Genomic DNA, 17,413 nt, shown 5'->3' on the forward strand with positions numbered 1-17,413 from the left:
AAGCAAAGAAGTAGAGGAAAACAATAGCATGGGTAAGACTAGAGATCTCTTTAAGAAAATTAGAGATACCAAGGGAATATTTCATGCAAAGATGGGCATAATAAAGGACAGAAATGGTATGGACCTAACAGAAGCCGAAGATATTAACGAAAGGTGGCAATAATACACAGAAGAACTGTATAAAAAGGATCTTCATGACCCAGATAACCACGATGGTGTGATCATTCATCTAGAGCCAGACATCTTGGAAGGGGAACTCAAGTGGGCCTTAGGAAGTATCACTACAAATAAAGCTAGTGGAGGTGATGGAATTCCAGGTGAGCTATTGCAACTCAAAAGATGCTGTGAAAGTGCTGCACTCAATATGCCAACACATTTGGAAAACTCAGCAGTGGCCACAGGACTAGAAAAGGTCAGTTTTCATTCCAATCCCAAAGGAAGGCAATGCCAAAAAATATTCAAACTACTGCACTATTGAACTCATCTTACATGCTAGCAAAGTAAAGTTCAAAATTCTCCAAGCCAGACTTCAACAGTACATGAACTGTGAACTTCCAGATGTTCACACTGGATTTAGAAAAGGCAGAAGAACCAGAGGTCAAATATCAACATCTGTTGGATCATCGAAAAAGCAAGTGAATTCCAGAAAAACATCTACATCTGCTTTATTGTCTATGCAAACGCCTTTCACTGTGTGGATCACAACAAACTGTGGAATATTCTTAAAGAGATGGGAGAACCAGACCACCTTACCTGCCTCATGAGAAACCTGTGTACAGATTAAGAAGCAACAGTTAAAACTGGACATGGAAAAACAACAGGTTCCAAGTCAGGAAAGGAGTACATCAAGGTTGTATATTGTCACCCTGTTTATTTAGCTTATATGCAGAGTATATCATGTGAAATGCCAGGCTGAATGAAGCACAAGCTGGAACCAAGTTTGCCAGGAAAATATCAATAACCTCAGATATGCAGATGACACTACCCTTATGGCAGAAGGGGAAGAAGAACTAAAGAGCCTCTTGATGAAAGTGAAAGAGGAGAGTGAAAAGCTGGCTTAAAGCTCAACATTCAAAAACTAAGATCATGGCATCTGGTCACATCATTTCATGGCAAGTAGATGGGGAAACAATGGAAACCAAGACAGACTTTATTTTGGGGGGCTCCAAAATCACTGCAGATGGTGACTACAGCCATGAAATTAAAAGACACTTGCTCCTTGGAAGAAAAGCTATGACCCACTTAGTATAGCATATTAAAAAGCAGAGACATTACTTTGCCAACAACCGTTCATCTAGTCAAAGCTTTGGGTTTTCCATTATTCATGTATGAATGTGAGAGTTGGACTATAAAAAAAGCTGAGCGCCAAAGAACTGATGCTTTTGAACTGTGGTGTTGAAGAAGACTCTTGAGAATCCCTTGGACTGCAAGGAGATCCAACCATTCAATCCTAAAGGAAATCAACCCTGAATATTCACTGGAAGGACTGATGCTGAAGATGAAACTCCAATACTTTGGCCACCTAATGTGAAGAGCTGACTCATTTGAAAAGGCCCTGATGCTGGAAAAGATTGAAGGCAGGAGAAGGGGATGACAGAGAATGAGATGGTTGGGTGGCATCATCGACTCGATGGACGTGAGTTTGAGCAAGCTCCACAAGTTGGGGAAGGATTGGGAAGTCTGGTGTGCAGCAGTTCATGGGGTCACAAAAATTTGGACACAACTGAGTGACTGATCTGAACTGATACACGTGGGATATCTCAGTTCACATACTGCTGAAGCCTAGCTTGAAGGATTTTGAGCATAACCTTGCTAGCCTGTGAAATGAGCACAATTGTATGGTAGTTTGAGCAATCTTTGTCATTGCCCTTCCTTTGGATTGGAATGAAAACTGATGTTCTCCAGTCTTGTGGCCTCTGCTGAGTTTTCCAAATTTCCTGACATATTGAGTATAGCACTTTAACAGCATCATCTCTTAGAATTTGAAATAGCTCAGCTGAAACTCCATCACCTTCACTAGCTTTGTTCCTAATAATGCTTCCTAAATCCCACTTGACTTCACACACCAGGATATCTCACTCTAGGTGAGTGACCACACCACTATGGTTATGGAACTCATTAAGACCTTTTTAATATAGTGTGTCTGTTTATTCTTGTCACCTGTTCTTCATCTAGTCTATTTTTGTTAGGTCCTTACCATTTATGTTTTTATCATGCCCATCTTTGCAAGAACTGTTCCCTTGATATCACCAATTTTTTAAAAAGAGATTCTAGTCTTTCCAATTCTATTGTTTTCCTCTATTTCTTTGCACTGTTCATTTAATCAGGCTTTCTTATCTCTCCTTGCTATTGTCTGGAACTCTACATTCAGTTGGGTATATCTTTCCCTTTCTCTCTTACTGTTCACTTCTTTCCTCAGCTGTTTATAAAGTCTCCTCAGACAACAACTTTGCCTTCTTGCATTTTTTTCTTGGGGTGATTCTGATCACTGCCTCCCATACAACATTGTGAATTTCTGTTCATTGTTCTTCAGGCACTCTGTCTGCCAGATCTAGCCCCTTGAATCTGTTCATCACCCCCACTGTATAATCATAAGGGATTTGATTTAGGTCATACCTGAGTAACCTAGTGGTTTTCCCTACTTTCTTCCATTTGAGCCTGAATTTTGCAATAAGGAGCTCATGATCTGAGCCACAGTCAGCTCCAAGTCTTGTTTTTGCTGGCTGCATAGAGCTTCTCCCCTTCATGGATCACAGCCTTGTTGTAACAAAGGGGTGTGCAGAACTCAATGATGGTAGGAACCACACTGTGCGATGTCACCCAAGACAGATGGGTCATAATGAAGAGTTCTGACAAAACTTGGTCCACTGGAGGAAGGAACAGGAAATCCCTCCAGTAATCTTGCCATAAGAACCCCATGAACAGTAAGAAAAGGCAAAAAGATATGATACTGGAAGATGAGATCCCCAGGTCGGAAGATGTCCAATATCCTGCTGGGGAAGCGTGGAGGGCAATTACTAATAGCTCCAGAAAGAAAGAAGCGGCTGGGTCAAAGCAGAAATGTTGCTCAGTGGTGGATGTGTCTGGTAGTGAAAGTAAAGTCCAATGCTGTAAAGAACAATATTGCATAGTAACCTGGAATGTTAGGTCCATGAATCAAGGCAAACTGGACATGGTCAAGCAGGAGATGGCAAGAGTGAACATTGGCATCTTAGAAATAAATGAACTGAAATGGATGAGAATGGGTGAATTTATTAATAATTCAGATGACTATTACATCTACTACTGTGGGTAAGAATCTCTTAGAATAAATGAAGTAACCCTCATAGTCAACAAAAGAGTCTGAAATGCAGTACTTGGGTGCAATCTCAAAAACAACAGAGTGATCTCGATTTATTACCAAGGCAAAATCATTCAACAACATAGTAATCCAAGTCTATGCCCCAGTCACTCACTCTGAAGAAGCTGAAGTTGACCAGTTCTATGAGGACCTTCTAGAACTAACACCCAAAAAAGATGTCCTTTTCATCACAGGGGATTTGAATGCAAAAGTAGGAAGTCAAGAGATATCTAGAGTAACAAGTTTGGCCTCAGAGTACAAAATGATGCAGGGCAAAGGCTAACAGAGTTTTGTCATGAGAACACACTGGTCATAGCAAATACCCTCTTCCAACAATGCAGGACACAGTCTACACATGGACATCACCACATGGTCAGTACTGAAATCAGACTGATTATATTCGGTGAAGCTGAAGAGTACAAAAATAACTGACTATAAATGACAAAAGACTTAGAAGACATAGTTAAACATCTGATTACAATGTAATGAATAAAGAAGTGACATAAAATTTAAGATAACTAGAACTAGAGCATTATGGAATGATGTTGCAGGAAAGAGAGTGTAGCACAAGAAAATGGTCATGTCCCAAAATCTCAGGCATGTTTGTGCCCTGCCCCTACCCTATCTTATCTTGTCCCTTCAGTTGGAAGATACTGAAGGAATCAGGTTGAAAGACAATGGAATTTGCTCAGTTGAAAGACACTGAGATGTCTGGGCTGAATGTTTGGGAAAGAGGCTGACCTGGTTAGTTTCCTCATTTTGGCTGCCTTAACAGAATTTGTCAGGATGAAAGAGAAGATATTACATGGGAACTTTGTGGTTTTCTCAGGCAACTGAGAAATTTACATGAGTAATGGAGGCAGAATCTTCATATCATTCAATGGTCCCACAGGGAAACCCACTCATTAATTAAAGACTTGCTCGTCCATGGATCATATTAAAAAAACTGGCCTATTCAATGATTCAAGGACCCATGGTGGTTTTAGATGACCTGAAGGAGAAATCAAGACATGTTAAAGAGCTAAAATTACTCTAGGGTGACACCTCGAGGAGTTAAGCTCACAAGCAGTAGATCAGCCGACCACACAATTTCATAAAAAAATTTTATATCCAACAAATTCAATTTTAAAATGGAAAATGGCCTCTTTAAAATGGAAAATAGAGAAATGAACAGTGTCAGAAAGTCAGCCTCCAATGAACACCCCAGCCAGGTTTATGTACTTACAAAACATATAATCACAAGTACTTACTTAACTTGGGAATTAAAGGAAATCTAGACCTGAAAATGGCTAAAATGGGACTCTTTTATTGCATATGTTGTTAAGTTTGAGAAAGCTGGCTTGATAAACATATTTTTGAATTCTGACCCTAAGGGAATGAGTTCTTCTAGAAGAACTTGCTTTTCTCTCCGTGTACCTTGAGATATAAATGTTCTGCCAAGTCTCTCAGGAACGCTTATCTAGACCATCTCTAAGTCCTGAAACTGGGTGGAGGGGTGGGAGGGAGAGAAGGAGAGGGAGAGAAGAAGCCCTTTTAAATTTAACTTATTCCAACTGTTATTTATAAACTAGTGAATTTTATATTGTAATGCTTGATTCATGACTAGTTTTATTTTATTTTTATTTATTTATTTATTTTTTATTTTTTTTATTTTTTTTTTTTTATTTTTCAGTTGGTTTTGTCATACATTGATATGAATCAGCCATAGAGTTACACATATTCCCCATCCCGGTCCCCCATCCCACCTCCCTCTCCACCCGATTCCTCTGGGTCTTCCCAGCCCACCAGGCCCGAGCACTAGACTCATGCCTCCCACCTGGGCTGGTGGTCTGTTTCACCACAGATAATATACATGCTGTTCTTTCGAAACATCCCACCCTCACCTTCTCCCACAGAGTTCAAAAGACTGTTCTGTACTTCTGCGTCTCTTCTTCTGCCCTGCATATAGAGCCATCGTTACCATCTTTCTAAATTCCGTATATATGTGTTAGTATACTGTAATGTTCTTTATCTTTCTGGCTTGCTTCAGTCTGTATAATGGGCTCCAGTTTCATCCATCTCATTAGAACTAGTTTTAAAATGAAGCTATGAGATCTCTGGTTGTGTCTGTCACCTATTTCTCTATGTGTACATCATAAATATATGTCTTTATCTTTGGAGGGTATTATCAAAGTTAAATTGTAGATGAGTGCTGCTTTATTGGCTTAAAGGAAATTAAGTGTTTATGTAAACGTTCAGAAAAGAACGTTAATTCAGAAAAGAAATTAATCCAAATGAATTTCAGGTTCACATAAACTGGAAATATTCTGTATTTTTTTCCTTTATTTTTCCCTAGCCTAATACTATATCACAATGCCTATGTCACTCACCTCACTTCATTTCATCAGGTTGGCATTTTGTCATTTCACACCATAATGAGAGGTGATTACAGTACAATATTTTGAGAGCGAGACCATGTTCATATAACTTTTTAATTACAGCATAATATTCAGCATTAGATTAACATTTGGTAGTAGAGTTAGTTTAAGTTTATTGGTTTAGTTAATACAGACATGTCTTTAGAGTCATCAAAATTGTGTTGATATATTTTTATTGTATTGTCAAACAAGATGTTTTTATACTTGTTGCAAATTTGTCAGCAAGATAAACAACTTGACATGATGATGAAATTCTTTATAAGTAAATTAAGTGTAAATTTGATAAGAGCTTTTAGGTAAACTCTTTAGGAATAATTATGTTTTAAGAATGTCTACTTGAGGATTCCCTGGCAGTCCAGTGGTTAGGACTCAGCACTCTCACTGCCAGGGCTCAAGTTCAAAACCAGGTAGAGGCACTAATAACCTGCAAGCTGTGTGGTGTGGCCAAAAAAAAAGTCTGCTTAAAAATAGTCTCCCCAGATATTTGATAATTTCAAACTGTAGAGCCTTGCTAAATTAAGTCAAATGCTGGAAGTTTACTGAACATCTAGGTTATTCCAAAATAAAAGGATACTGAAACATTAATTACTGAACATTGGCTTCATTTTAGAGAAAACCAAAGATATTTAGGATGATTAATAAATATGTTTGGTACCATGATAAGAGATTTTCTATAAGAAAGCACATGTTTTTAGAAAATATTGGTATTTATAAGTTTGCCAATCTGCAGAATGCTAATGTAAAAGACTATTCATAATTGATTACTTTTTAGTTTTCACTGAAAATTAAGATTTCTAAGAGGAGGATTTTAATTTAAATATGTTACTAAAGTTACTAGAAAAAATAAGGAAAATATTTCAATAAACAAGAAAAGTAGAATGTATGTGCTTTTTTCAGTAAAAGAAGATCTGAGGAATAAAAAAAAAATTTGTTACACGAAAAGTAAGTAATTTTGTGTTAAACCTGGTTATTTCTGAATAGGAAAGTAAATAAGGAACAAATTAATATGGATATTGAAAGTTGTAGAAGGCTCTAGGGAAAGAAAAAAATCTTTACAAAGATATTCTGTATGTGACCAGAACTAAAATTAGAATAAATTTAATTGAGTTTTAACATTAAAAATAAAATGGTGGAAACTTGAATTTAGTTTCTTCCTCTATTAAGAGGACAAAATTTCTTTAATATATTGATCAACTTTTGATAACAGATTGTAAAGCTTTTTTATCTTTAACTGTTTTTTTAGAATTTATTAATTTATTTATTTTACTTTACAATATTGTATTGGTTTTGCCATACATTGACTTGAATCTGCCATGGGTGTACATGTGTTCCCCATCCTGAACTCCCCTCCCACCTCCGTCCCCATCCCATCCCTCTGGGCCATCCCAGTGCACCAGCCCAGAGCACTCTGTATCATGCATCGATCCTGGACTGGCGATTCGTTTAATATATAATTTACATGTTTCAATACCATTCTCCCATATCATCCCACCCTTGCCCTCTCCCACAGAGTCCAAAAGACTGTTCTATACATCTGTGTCTCTTTTGCTGTCTCACATACAGGGTTATCCTTACCATCTTTCTAAATTCCATACATACGCGTTAGTATACTGTATTGGTGTTTTTCTTTCTGGCTTACTTCACTCTGTATAATAGGCTCCAGTTTCATCCACCTCTTTAAAACTGATTCAAATGTATTATTTTTAATGACTGAGTAATATTCCATTCTATATATGTACCACAGCTTTCTTGTCCATTCACCTGCTGATGGACATCTAGGTTGCTTCCATGTCATGGCTATTATAAACAGTGCTGCGATGAACATTGGGGTACATGTATCTCTTTCAATTCTGGTTTCCTCAGTGTGTATGCCCAGAAGTGGTATTACTGGGTCATATGGCAGTTCTATTTCCAGTTTTTTAAGAAATCTCCACACTGTTCTCCATAGTGTCTGTACTAGTTTGCATTCCCACCAACAGTGTAAGAGGGTTCCCTTTTCTCCACACCCTCTCCAGCATTTATTGCTTGTAGAATTTTGGATAGCAGCCATCCTGACTGGCGTGTAATGGTACCTCATTGTGGTTTTGATTTGCATTTCTCTGATAATGAGTGATGTTGAGCATCTTTTCATGTGTTTGTTAGCCATCTGTATGTCTTCTTTGGAGAAATGTCTGTTTAGTTCTTTGGCCCATTTTTTGATTGAGTCTTTTATTTTTCTGGAATTGAGCTTCAGGAGTTGCTTGTATATTTTTGACATTAATTATTTGTCTGTTGTTTCATTTGTTATTATTTTCTCCCATTCAGAAGGCTGTCTTTTCACCTTGCTAATAGTTTCCTTTGTTGTGCAGAAGCTTTTAATTTTAATTAGGCCCCATTTGTTTATTTTTGCTTTTATTTCCAATATTCTGGGAGGTGGGTCATAGAGGATCCTGCTGTGGTTTATGTCAGAGATTGTTTTGCCTATGTCTTCCTCTAGGAGTTTAACAGTTTCTGGTCTTACGTTTAGATCTTTAATCCATGTTGAGTTTCTTTTTTGTGTGTGTGTATGGTGTTAAAAAGTGTTCTAGTTTCATTCTTTTACAAATGGTTGACCAGTTTTCTCAGTACCACTTGTCAAAGAAATTGCCTTCTCTCCATTGTATATTCTTGCCTCCTTTGTCGAAGATAAGTTGTCCATAGGTGCGTGGATTTATCTCTGGGCTTTCTATTTTGTTCCATTGATCTATATTTCTGTCTTTGTGCCAGTACCATACTGTCTTGATGACTGTGGCTTTGTAGTACAGCGTGAAGTCAGGCAGGTTGATTCTTCCAGTTCCATTCTTCTTTCTCAAGGTTTCTTTGGCTATTCGAGGTTTTTTGTATTTCCATACATATTGTGAAATTATTTGTTCTAGTTCTCTGAGAAATACCGTTGGTAGCTTGATAGGGATTGCATTGAATCTATAGATTGTTTTGGGTAGTATACTCAGTTTCACTATATTGATTCTCTGAGGTTGTCCTCATTTTTTAAAATTCTTTTTTCTTTTTTTCCTCTCTGCTTCATTTATTTCTACCATTCTACCTTCTACCTCACTTATCCTATCTTCTGCCTCTGTTATTCTACTGTTGGTTCCCTCCAGAGTGTTTTTGATCTCATTTATGGGATTAATCATTATATATTGACTCTTTTTTATTTCTTCTAGGTCTTTGTTAAACATTTCTTGCACCGTCTCAATCCTTGTCTCCAGGCTATTTATCTGTAACTCCATTTTGTTATCAAAGATTTTGGATCATTTTCACTATCATTATTTGGAATTTTTTATCAGGTAGATTCCCTCCCTCTTCCTCTTTTGTTTTGTTTGGTGGGCATTTATTCTGTTCGTTTACTTGCTGAGTATTTCTCTGCCTTTTCATCTTGTTTATATTGCTGTGTTTGGGGTGGCCTTTCTGTATTCTGGCAGTTTGTGGTTCCTTTTTCTCGTGGAGGTTCCTCGCTATGGGTGGGGTTGGACGGGTGGCTTGTCAAAGTCTCCTGGTTAGGGAAGCTTGTGTCAGTGTTCTGGTGAGTGGAGCTGGATTTCTTCTCTCTGGAGTGTCCAGTAGTGAGTTTTGAGATGTCAGTGGGTTTGGTGTGACTTTGGGCAGCCTGTATATTGAAGCTCAGGACTATGTTCCTGTGTTGTTGGAGAATTTGCATGGTATATCTTGCTCTGAAACTTGTTGGCTTTTGGATAGTGCTTGGTTTCAATGTAGGTATGCAGGCTTTTGATGAGCTCTTATCGATTAATGTTCCCTGGAGTCAGTTCTCTGGTGTTCTCAGGTTTTGGACTTAAGCCTCCTGCCTCTGGTTTTCAGTCTTATTCTAACAGTAACCTCAAGACTTCTCCATCTATATAGCCTTGATGATAAAACTTCTAGATTAATGATGAAAAGTTTCCCCACAGTTAGGGACACCTGGAGAGGTACAGAGTTACATTGAGAAGAGAAGAGGGAGGAGTGAGATAGAGGTGACCAGGAGAAGACGGGGAATCAAAAGTGGAGAGAACAAGCTAGCCAGTAATCACTTCCCTATGTGCTCTCCACAGTCTGGACCCCCCAGAGATGTTCACGAAGTTACACAGAGAAGAGAAGAGGGAGGAAGGAGACAGAGGTGGCCAGGAGGAGAAAAGTGAGAATCAAAAGGAGAGAGACAGATCCAGCCAGTAATCAGTTCCCTAAGTGTTCTCCACAGCCCAGAACACATGAAGAGCTTCACAGAGTTGGGTAGAGAAGAGATGGGGGAGGGAGGAGATAGAGGTGACCTGGTGATGAAAAAGGAGAATCCAAAGGGAGAGAGAGCAATCAAGCCAGTAATCTCAGTCCCAAGTAAAAATGGGTATTGAAGATTGGGTTCTTAAAGGTACAAAATTGATAACAAATACCAAAAAGCAAAGATTAAAAAATCTAGAGTAGAGGTTAGATTCTCAAAAATACAGTATTTTTTTTTAAAAAGTCACAAAAATATATATATGAAATTTGCTTTAAAAATAGTCTTTTTTTTTTGCAAGGTGATAGTAGGTTATAAAAATGAAAATTAAAGGAGTAATAGAGGGCTTAAAATTTTTTAAATTTTAATTTTAGAAGTGCTAATAGTAAAAATATATCTAGGACTTTCTCTGGAGCTGTTGTGGACAGTGTGGGGTCAGTTCATTTTCAGATAGTTCCTTGATCCGGTTTATACTTCTCAAGATCTATAGGCCCCTTCCTATGTAGTCAGTGCTAACTACAGGGTTTTAATCTATTGCACCTGTCACTTCCAAAGTGGTTCCCTCTGTTTATTTTAGCTTCTTCTGTTTGCTGGTCTCTTCAGTGTCTAATTTCTGCCCTGACACAAGGGGGCAGTGGTGGTCACCTTTTTAGACAAACTTGTTCAGTCGTGCTGTGAGGAAGGAGGAACACTGCAGACAAATATCACTGGCGTGTGTGGGGAGTGCTCTCAGTGTTTCAGCCTCACTGGGTTTGCCCCCACTCTTGGCGTGTGTGCTTTCATGGTCTACACTTCTCAGGCTCTAGGTTGCTCTGCTGGGAACTGTCTGAGGTGGGCCTTGGGTTGCGTGCACTTCCCAGGTCTAAGCTGCTCAAGTTCAGGTTCTCGGGTACTCCACAAAGGCACAGACTCAGTTGGGCCTGCGTTTTGTGCCCTTCCCAGGTCCGAGCAGTTCAGATGGTGCTTGGTGAGTGCAGTCACCCCCAGTTGGGGGCTGAGTCTTATCGCTTCCCCCATTGCAGCCGCTCAGTTTTCTGTGTGTACAATGGGTGCGCCTTCTCAGGTGTGCTGTGTGTCTCTTCTGAGGAGCTGATCTCTGGCTGTGACCCTCCTGGCGGATGTCAACCACCCAGAATCCCAAGAAGTCTTGGTTATTAATGAAGCCTGCTTGCAGTTTAGTAGAGGATGCCTCTCTGGGGCCATGATTGCCCGCTTCTGGCTCTGGCTGCCCTCGCCTGCCTGTCTCCAGCAGGGGATGGGTCAGTTTGCAGATGGCTAGCTCTGCTCAGTCCTTTGTTCTGTGAGCAGGCCTGGCAGTGTCTTAGATTAGGGCTTTTTGCCAGATGGTTCTCTCTCTCTCTCTCTCTCTGGCTATCCCACAGTCTGGGTTGCTATCTCACGTTAGTTCCCTCAGATTGCCCTCGGGACATTTAGGCCTGGTCCTTACCCTAAGCAATGCAACCTGCGCCTCCCTGTCCAGCCCCTCCTTGCTAGTGTCGGATGCGAGTGTCTGGGCTGCTTCTCTGCCGGGAGTGGCCTTTAGGCACATAATCTGTGGATTTTATTTATTTATTTATTTATTTATTTATTTATTTATTTATTTTTCCCCCTGGTTATGTTGCCCTCTGAGATTCCAAGACTCACCGCAGATCTACCGGTGAGAGTGTTTCCTGGTCTTTGGAAACTTCTCTCTTTTTTAAGACTCCCTTCCCAGGATGGATCTCCATCCCGACCTCTTTTGTCTCTCTTTTTATCTTTTATATTTTGTCCTACCTCCTTTTGAAGACAATGGTCTGCCTTTCTGGGTGCCTGATGTCCTCTGCCAGCATTCAGAAGTTGTTTTGTGGAATTTGCTCAGTGTTCAAATGTTCTTTCGATGAATTTGTGAGACAGGGGAGGGGGAAGTGGTTTCCCCATCCTATTCCTCTGCCATCTTAGGACCACCCCTGAAAATTTTCACTTATATTTGTGTATGGAATATTCCAATTTCACTATTTACATGTAGGTGTCTGGCTTTCCCAGAACCACTTGTTCAACAGACTGTCTTTGTTCCATTGCATATTCTTGCCTCCTTTGTCATTGGTTGATTGAATGTAGGTATGTGTGTTTATTTCTGGGCTTTCTATTCTGTTCCATTAATCTATATGCAGGTTTTTGTGTCAACACCATACTATTTTGATTACTGTACCTTTGTAGTATAGTCTGAAACCTGAGGGGGGGGGTGGTATATCTCCACCTTTGTTCTTTTTTCCTCAAGACTGCTTTGACATTTCTGGGTTTTTTTGTTATTCCTTATGTACTTTAGGATTATTTGTTTTATTTCTGTGAAAAATGCCCTGAGTATTTAAAAAAGGATCACATTAAATCTGTAGATTGCTTTCAAGATTATATCCATTTGAACAATATTAGTTGTTTCAATCCAAGACCAAAGGATAGCACAGGATTCCATTTCTATGAATCATCTTCAATTTCCTTTATCAGGGTTTTATAGTTTTCATCATATAGGAATTTCACTTCATTGGTTAACTTTATTCCTAGGGTTTTTTCTTTTTACTTGACTTTAAACAGGATTTATTTTTACTTTCTGTATCTGATATTTCATCATTAGTGGACTGCAGAGAAAGTAACCACTCTGAAGGAGATACTTAATGACTGAATTCTGAAAATTAGTTGACTCATTGAGTCAACATACAGTGATGAATAGCAGGAATCCAGCAGTGTCCTCAAAAATGGGTTTCAAAAAAACTAGAGTCCTTGCCCTGGAAATTTTCTTAGTTTCATGGGGAGCCAGACTAATCCATTCAATCTACATCAATTTATTAAGTGACTACTATGTGCCAGACAATGTTCTGGATGTGTGGGGCACAGCACTTCACAAAACAGAAAACATCCTTGTCCCCCAAAAGATTGTTTTCCTTCAGGAGCACTGATGGATGAACATAATATTAATAACTTACAAATCATCTGATCCAGACACATGCTTGATATCTATCAATAGCATTTGGGACTTGAATACACCACAACTCCATGCCACATGCTATAATAATTTTATTCCCCACTCCCCAATTGGATATACACCAAACAGAGATATTAGGATTGAAGAAGTATGGTCTGATGTGATTCTGATTAATAACTCCCCGAAATAATACTCTTGGTGCGCCATGACAACAGTATCTTATTATTGTGTAGTAGTACCATGATGTTGCTGAGTCCTAGAAGAGTCATAAGTATGGAGAGCAGTGGTGACTGTCACTAAGTGAACTAAACAATCTAAAATCTACCCTTGTTTGGTTTGTAGTTTAGTGGTGGAGACAGCAATAAGCAATGAATTTAATAAACAAACAAATGATGTGGTGTGGAATGTAGTACTAGAAAGCTAATGAAAGTAAGGAGGCCTGTCAGTGCTGATTGCTGGGTATGCAAGTTTACATGGGGTGTTTATGGGCAGCCTCATTGAGAAGAAGACATTTGAGCAGATACTTGAAGATGGAGAGGGACCAGGGCCCAAGGATATCTGGAGGAACAAAGTTCCGGGCATTGGAATCAAAGTTGGACTCCTGTGAAGAGGGAGTGGATGTGCTGCGAACTCCAGAACACTGAGTTGGGCACTGGAGTTGTTGTTCAGTCGCAAAGCCATGTCCAATTCTTTGAGGCCCCATGGACTGCAGCACACCAGGCTTCCCTGTCCTTCACTATCTCCCAGAATTTTCTCAAATTCATGTCCATTGAGTCAGTGATGCTCTTTAACTGTCTCATCCTCTGCATGCTCTTTCCTTTTGCCCTCAATCTTTCCTAGCATCAAGGTCTTTCCAACAAGTCAGCTCTTTGCATCTGGTGGCCAAAGTTTTGGTGATTCAGCTTCAGCAACAGTCTTTTCAATGAATACTCAGGGCTGATTTTCTTTAGAATTGACAGGTTTGATCTCTTTGCAATCCAAGGTACTGGAGTTACAATGCTGAAATCGCATTCCCGTGAGCTTGGGAGAGATGGACATTTCTACAAATAGTTATAGCAAACTTTGAAGCACTACCTGGTTTACAGGGAATGAGGGGACTTGGTCCACATTTGTCTTTTTAAGGAAGTCAGAGGAACTATCCTGAAGTGCTAGGCATCTCAGAGCAGAAGAAATAGGAGAAGTTAACTAAGTGGGGGAAGAATTTTCTAGGCAGAAGTAACAGTGTGAGTGCCATTAGGAAATGCATCTCAGGAATCTGAGGGCAGGGAGCTTAGCTTAATTGTCTGAGGGCACCAGCTGCTGCATTCTGAAATTTGTCTCCACATTTTTACTAGACCAACCTCCCCTCAGGCTGCTCTCAGCTTATAATGGAATGTGAGAGAAATAGTAAGGCAGGGCTGTTCCTGAGAGGTTCACTTGATGTCTCTTCCATCTGCCCTGTTTCCTTTGTGCCTTTTCCTTCTTTTTTTGGTACTCTCTCAGTGTGTGGCTTATTTTTCTCCTTTGTAGAGTTATCAGCAATAAATTTTTCTTTGTTAGTTTTTGATCTTGAACGTATCATATATACTTATATTACTTAAGCTTCCCTAGTGGCTCAGATGGTAAAGAACCTGCCCATAATGCAGGAGATCTGGGTTCAGTTCCTGGGTCAGGAAGTTCCCCTTGAGAAGAGAATGGCAACACACTCCAGAATTTTTGCCCGGAGAATCCCATGTACAGAGGAGCCTGGAAGACTACAGTCCATATGGTCACAAAAGAGTCAGACACTACTGAGAGACTAACACTTTTGCTTTACTGCTTAAAAATCTACTGCTGTAAGATAACAATATTTTGATTTAGCTAAATTACACTTCAGAATATTTCAGTAATATTCCATTTCTCTGCAGTCAACCTTTGAGAGGTATTTTCATACATTTTACTTTCACATAGTATGTTCAAATCCCTACAGTGCATTGGGGGTTTTTCATAACCAGTCAAATATCTTTGGGAAAGTTTGAATAGTAAGAAAAAAATTCATACCTTTGCCCATGCAGTTACTATTTCAGGTGCTCTCCACTCTTTTGTGTAGAGCTATATTTCCATTTGCTATTATTTTCCTTTCTCCTGAAGGACTTGCCTGAACATTTTTTGTAATGCTCTGGTGCTGATAATGGATCCTCTTAGATTTTGTGTGTCTGAAAAAGACTATTTTGCCACTGTTGTTTAAATGTTACCAAACCCAACTTGGGTCCTTTCACAAGAGTGTCATGAATTGATTTGTGGTGAGTGAAAGTACAGCATTTGGGGTCTCTAATGGCTCAGGGGTAAAGAATTCATCTGCAGTGCAGGAGATGTGGGTAATTAGGATTTGATCCCTGGATTGGGAAGATCCTCTAGAGGAGGGCATGGCGATCTAATCCAGTATTCTTGCCAGGGAAAATCCCATTGACAGAGGAGTCTGGCAGACTACAGGCCATAGGCTTGCAAAGAGTCTGACATGACTGAACAACTGAACACAAAGTACAGCATTTAGTGTAAAGTGTTCAACACAGGGCCACGCAAGGAGGACAGGAAGCTCTTGCTTAAAAGACCTGGACATTTTCACCCTCAATGGTGAAAAATTGAAAGCATTTCCTCTGAAATCAGGAACAAGACAAGGATGCCCACTCTCACCACTACTATTCAACATAGTGTTGGAAGTTTTGGCCACAGCAACCAGAGCAGAAAAAGAAGTAAAAGGAATCCAGATAGGAAAAGAAGAAGTGAAACTCTCACTGTTTGCAGATGACATGATCCTCTACATAGAAAACGCTAAAGACTCTTCCAGAAAATTACTAGAGCTAATCAATGAATACAGTAAAGTTGCAGGATATAAAATTAACACACAGAAATCCCTTGCATTCCTATATACTAACAATGAAAAGACAGAAAGAGAAATTAAGGAAACAATACCATTCACCATTGCAACAAAAAGAATAAAATACTTAGGAGTATATCTACCTAAAGAAATGAAAGACCTATACATAGAAAACTATAAAACACTGATGAAAGAAATCAAAGAGGACACAAACAGAAGGAGAAACATACCGTGTTCATGGATTGGAAGAATCAATATTGTCAAAATGGCTATTCTACCCAAAGCAATCTATAGATTCAATGCAATCCCTATCAAGCTACCAATGGTATTTTTCACAGAACTAGAACAAATAATTTCACAATTTGTATGGAAATACAAAAAACCTCGAATAGCCAAAGTAATCTTGAGAAAGAAGAATGGAACTGGAGGAATCAACCTGCCTGACTTCAGGCTCTACTACAAAGCCACAGTCATCAAGACAGCATGGTACTGGCACAAAGACAGAAATACAGACCAATGGAACAGAATAGAAAGCCCAGAGATAAATCCACAAACCTATGGACACCTTATCTTTGACAAAGGAGGCAAGGATATACAACGGAAAAAAGACAACCTCTTTAACAAGTGGTGCTGGGGAAACTGGTCAACCACTTGTAAAAGAATGAAACTAGAACACTTTCTAACACCATACACAAAAATAAACTCAAAATGGATTAAAGATCTAAATGTAAGACCAGAAACTATAAAACTCATAGAGGAGAACATAGGCAAAACACTCTCTGACATAAATCACAGCAAGATCTTCTATGACCCACCTCCCAGAATATTGGAAATAAAAGCAAAAATAAACAAATGGGACCTAATGAAAATTAAAAGCTTTTGCACAACAAAGGAAACAATAAGTAAGGTGAAAAGACAGCCCTCAGATTGGGAGAAAATAATAGCAAATGAGGAAACAGACAAAGGATTAATCTCAAAAATATACAAGCAACTCCTGAAGCTCAATTCCAGAAAAATAAATGACCCAATCAAAAAATGGGCCAAAGAACTAAACAGACATTTCTCCAAAGAAGACATACAGACGGCTAACAAACACATGAAAAGATACTCAACATCACTCATCATCAGAGAAATGCAAATCAAAACCACAATGAGGTACCATTACACGCCAGTCAGGATGGCTGCTATCCAAAAGTCTACAAGCAATAAATGCTGGAGAGGGTGTGGAGAAAAGGGAACCCTCTTACACTGTTGGTGGGAATGCAAACTGGTACAGTCACTATGGAAAACAGTGTGGAGATTTCTTAAAAAACTGGAAATAGAACTGCCATATGACCCAGCAATACCACTTCTGGGCATACACACTGAGGAAACCAGATCTGAAAGAGACACGTGCACCCCAATGTTCATCGCAGCACTGTTTATAATAGCCAGGACATGGAAGCAACCTAGATGGCCATCAGCAGATGAATGGATAAGGAAGCTGTGGTACATATACACCATGGAATGTTACTCAGCCATTAAAAAGAATTCATTTGAATCAGTTCTAATGAGATGGATGAAACTGGAGCCCATTATACAGAGTGAAGTAAGCCAGAAAGATAAAGAACATTACAGTATACTAACACATATATGTGGA

Source organism: Muntiacus reevesi, chromosome X, assembly GCF_963930625.1.
Source record: "Muntiacus reevesi chromosome X, mMunRee1.1, whole genome shotgun sequence".
Taxonomy (NCBI): domain Eukaryota; kingdom Metazoa; phylum Chordata; class Mammalia; order Artiodactyla; family Cervidae; genus Muntiacus; species Muntiacus reevesi.